Below are 5,184 nucleotides of genomic sequence, written 5' to 3'. Positions count from 1 at the left end.
GTGCCCGGCCCTGTTGGAGCCGAGTGGGTTGTGCGCAGGAGATGCAGCCCGGTGCGTGGGGGGGGGGGAGCGTGGGGGGGTACAGCCGGATGGAAACAGGGGTGAGCGACCCCCTGGGTACAGCCGGCTGCGATGGGGGGCGGGGTCAAGCAGGAGGGCCCAGGGGGACAACCTGACGCAGCGGGTACAGCCCGAGGCCTGCAGGCCCAGGGGACGAGGTGCCGGGGGAGGCGGGGGGGGGGGGTGGAGGGACAGGCAAGAACGGGGTGCAGCGATGGCGGGGTGGGGGCTACCCCCGCTGCACCAACACCCCCAACCCTGCACACACCCCCCTCCGGCCTCCCCGGAAACCCGCCGCGAACCGGAACAACCCCGCGAGGAAACACCCCCCTCTCCCCTCCCCACCCACCCGACAAGCGGGGGACGGGGGGGGGGTCGCTGGGGACGCGGGGGTTGCCGCGGAAACCCGTCCCCCCTCCCCTCCACCGCCGACCACCGCCGAAGCCGCCTGACAACCTCCATCCGCTGCTCGGGGGGTACGGGGAGCCCAGACGTCACCGCGGCAACAGCCGATCACATCCCCGGCGATGGAGGACACGGTTCCCCCGGCGACGGGGGAGGAAGTTGGGGGGGGGGGAGGATGTCACCCAGCTGTTGCCACGGAAACAACCCCCCCCCCAGCAACCCCCCTCCCGAGGTCCTGACAGGGGAAAGACCTTTCACCTGCCTCCAATGAGGGAGCAGAGAAGGGGGGACCCCGCCCCGTGTCACACCCCCTCCGGGCCAATCGGATAGCGGGGAACAGAGACGTCAAACTCACCTGGATGCTCATTGGCCGGGCTGGGCGTGATGTCACGAGGCCCCCTTCCTACCACAACCCCCTGCTCCGGGTGTGTTAAAGGAACAGGCGGGCGGAAAGACACCGGGCGCCACGGAAGAGCCTGTGGGGCGCGAGGGACGGGTCAGGCGGCCGCAGGGGGGCTACAGGCGGCCGTGGAGGGTCACAGGCGGTCACGGGCCCGCACCCCGCCAGGGCGCCCGAGTGGCCGGGCCCGCCCCCGCGCTGGCACGCAGGGTGACGCAGCGCACAGTCGCGCACGCACTGCGGGTGCGCGCACAGCCGGGGCAGGCACGCAGCGGGCGCGGGGGTACCGCGCACACCCGTGAGGCGCACAACCGTGCCCGGGGCACGGCGCAGGCACGGACGCGATGCACGCAACAGCCACGGTGCACGCAAACGCGCACGGTGCAGGCACAGACGTAACGCGCACAACACCCACAGCGCACACAAATACACGCAGCGCACGCAACGCACTTCGTGCAAACAAACACTGCGCGCACACGGTGTACAGCGCGGTGCACAGGCACCCACACCCACAGGGCGCACAAGCGCACACAGCACGCAGTGCAGGCACGTACGTAACGCATGCGACACCCACGGTACACACAAACGCAGGGCACAGCACGGGCACAAACGCGCTGTATGCACACAGCGCGAGTGTGCACCGTGGGTGTGTGTGCGCACGACACCTGCAAGCGCACACAAACACGCACAGAGGGTGCACATAGAACCACGCGCACGCAGAGCACGCTCCCACCACGCGCACACGCGGCGTGGGTGCACACCCTGCGCACGCAAACACCGCACCCCGCACACACTGCGCACGCACACCCGGCGCACAGCACACGCTCACGCTGTGCACATGCAAACAGTTGTGTGCGCACGCATATGCCATGCTCACCCGTATGCACACCCGCGGTGCACACCCACACAGCGCACACTTGCACGCGCGCTGCACGCTCACACCTTGTCAACACGCGCACACAGCGCACATCCCCTCTGTGGCACAACCAACACCTACGCCACGACACAAACGGTACAACCAGCACCCACCCACCCACGACACCCCTCACGTGCACACACAACGTGACGCAACACGTAGCTTGTACCGCAAGACAGAGACGCGCGCGCTACGACACCCCTAAACACGCGCACACGTGACAACAGACTGCATGCGCCGTGCAACAGACACACACAACAGTACAACCAGCACACACGCGCACAACACCCTTCACGTGCATACACAATATTACACAACGCAGCCAGAGCTACAACATGTGCACGCACAGGCACGAAATACGCACACCCCAGCACGTGCCACAACGTGCACACCCACCCACTCGTGACAGTCAGACACACCCATGCCACAGCACAACACACATCACAACCGCTTTCCCCCGTGCTGCACGCTTCAGCGCACGCTCAAGGACACTCACAACACCCTATGACACCCCACCCCACCGCCTGTGCAGGCCGCGTGGGCACACGCTTGCCGCACACCTGCCGATACACACACGCGTGCAAGCCCGGGTGTATCTCCCCGTCGCACAATGCATGCGCACACCTGGACAGTGCCGCAACACACATGCTCCTGCACGGGGCTGTTCCCATGACTTTTCCCTCCTCACTCACACACACGCACAACCCCACACACAACCACACGCCTCATGCACATGCACCCCGCTCCATACAACCTGCCAGCACCAGCACACACGCCGCAGTAGCTGTATTTACTGCACACATGCACAACCATGAGCTGGGTACAACCACACACTCTACCACACCGCCCCAATATTCAGACACACGCACAAGCAGAGGCTGCACGTCCCATCACAGTCGCACGCGCACACACTCCTTTACACCAACACCCGCTCAAGTACCAGCATGTGCGCAGATAGCAGCTGTACCTACTGTCACACACAACTACGCACACACAGACCCTAGTGTAGCAACACCCCAAACACCAGCGCGCACAACCGTGCGCCTTGTGTGCACACAACCCCGTGCGCCTCCGTGCTCCCACACGCCCTCTCCACGCAAACACCCCCCAAACTATCAACACACACCTGCACACACAAGCACGCACAACTGTGTACTCACACAACCACACACGCATATGGACGCACAGCCGGGCAAAATATGCCACGCAGACACAACCACACGCACAACCAGAGACGCACAACTGCAGGGGTACGGACAGTCACAAGCAAACGCAACCGCGTACAAGCACAGCGTCACAAGCCAAAACACACACAACCGCAGGCACAACTTCACGGACGCGGAGCCACTAGTGAACACGCACAACCGTGCGCGCGTGCACAGTCGCAAGCCGACACACACAACCGCGCACGCACAGTCACAAGCAGGCACACACAACCGCGCGGAGGCACAGTCGCCAGCAGACACAACTGCGTGCCCGGACCCACAGCCGCAAGCGGGGACGCACAACCGCGCGCACAACCGTGCGCGGACACAAACCGGGGTGTGTGTGTGGGGGGGGGGGGGAAGCACAACCGTGCGCACGCACAACCCCACACGGACACACAGTGCCAACGGGGTCGGGGGGGTCCCGGGGGCATTTTAGGGGTCCCGGGGGCAAGTCGGGGGCCCCCCCCGGGCCCTGTTTACCCCGGGGGGGGGCAGTCGGTACCTAGGGGGGGGGGCAGGTGCCCGGGGAAGGTGTCGGTACCGTGAACGGGGGGGGGGTCGGTACCGATCCCCGGCGGGGGGGGGGGGCCGGTACGGGGGGGGGGGCCCATAAGGAGCCCCCCGGGGGGAGGGTCCCGGTTGCGGGGGGGGGTCGGTACCGGGTGGGGGTCCCGAGGGAGGGGGGGGAATCTCGGTCCCGGGGGGGGGGGGGGCCGGTGCGGGGGGGGGGGCCGGTGCGAGGCCCGCGGCGGCCGGTGCCGGGTTGGGGGGGAGGTCGGTGCCGGGAGGGGGGGGGGGGGTCGTTGCCGGGAGGGGGGGGGCCGGGGCCGGTACCTGGCGCGGAGGCGGCGGGCGGCGGCGGCGGCGGCGGCGGGCGGCGGCACAAGATGGAGGCGGCGCCGCTGGGCCCGGGCGGGCGCGAGACCCCCCCGCCCCGCCCGCCCCGCCGCCACCGGCACCGCGCGGCACCGCGGGGGGGCGGGGACGGGGCGGGGGGGGGGAACCGCCGGGGGGGGGGCCCGGAACGGGGGGGGGAGCCGGGGGGACCCGGAACAGAGGGGGGGACCCGGAACAGAGGGGGGGAGTCGGAACGGGGGGACCCGGAACGGGGGGGGGGAACCGGGGGGACCCAGAACGGGGGGGACCCGGAAAGGGGGGGGGGACCGGAGGGACCTGGAACGGGGGGGGGGGGGGAAAACAGGGGGACCCGGAACAGAGGGGGGGAACGGGGGGGGGATCCGGAACGGGGGGGGGACCCGGGACGGAGGGGGGGACACCGGGGGGGGGGAACCAGGGGGACCCGGAACAGAGGGGGGGACCCGGAACGGGGGGACCCGGAAAGGGGGGGGGACACCGGGGGGGGTAATGGAGGGACCTGGAACGGGGGGGGGGAGGACGGGACACCGGAGAGGGGGACCCGGAACGGGGGCACCGGGACGGACGGGGGAGAAGGAGGGGGGAGCCGGGGGAAGAGGGGCAAAACTTGGGGGTGCGGCGGGGAGGGAGGGGGCAGGGGCAGGCAACGGGGGTGCAGCGGGGGGGGTGACGGCCGGGGGGGCACAAGGGGCCACTGCGGGGAGACAACTGGGACACAACCGGGGACACAACCGGGGAGACAACGGGACACAACTGGGACACAACCGGGGAGACAACGGGGGTACAACGGGACACAACTGGGACACAACTGGAGCTACAACGGGACACAACTAGGGTACGACTGGGGGATACAACCAGACACAGTAGGGAGACAACTGCGACACAACCAGGGGGACAACAGCACACAGCAGGGGAGACAACTAGGACAGCAACCGGGGCTACAACAGCACACAACTAGGGTACAACTGGGGGATACAATGGGACACAGTAGGGACACAGCTGGGACGTAACCCAGGGGGACAACGGGGACACAGCAGGGACACAAGCAGGGGGTACAACAGCACACAGTGGGGACACAACCGGGGGTACTACTGGAGGTACAACTGCCACACACCTGGGGTACAACTGGGTAGAACGGGACACAGCAGGGGTACAACAGCACACAACAAGGACACAACCAGGGATACCATGGGACACAACCAGGCAGTACAACAGTGGGGGACACAACTGCACACAGCATGGACACAAGAGACGCAACTGGGGACACAACCAGGGACACAACCAGGGGTACAACGGCACACAGTGGGGACACAACCTGG

At 67.9% G+C, this 5,184-nt stretch overlaps 1 long non-coding RNA gene across 1 annotated transcript; it reads right to left on the bottom strand.

Annotated features, from left to right (window-relative positions):
* Positions 1 to 510: 510 nt before the first annotated feature.
* Positions 511 to 3,863, bottom strand: LOC136995219 (uncharacterized). Its single transcript, XR_010886788.1, has 3 exons — positions 3,824 to 3,863; positions 821 to 941; positions 511 to 525 (listed from the first exon to the last, which is right to left on the bottom strand). It is a non-coding gene; the product is annotated as an uncharacterized lncRNA (long non-coding RNA).
* Positions 3,864 to 5,184: the final 1,321 nt, after the last annotated feature.

Source organism: Apteryx mantelli, chromosome 40, assembly GCF_036417845.1.
Source record: "Apteryx mantelli isolate bAptMan1 chromosome 40, bAptMan1.hap1, whole genome shotgun sequence".
In the NCBI taxonomy this organism is placed as follows: domain Eukaryota; kingdom Metazoa; phylum Chordata; class Aves; order Apterygiformes; family Apterygidae; genus Apteryx; species Apteryx mantelli.
Note: the sequence above shows the minus strand (reverse complement) of the source record. Positions and strands in the feature narration are given on the sequence as shown.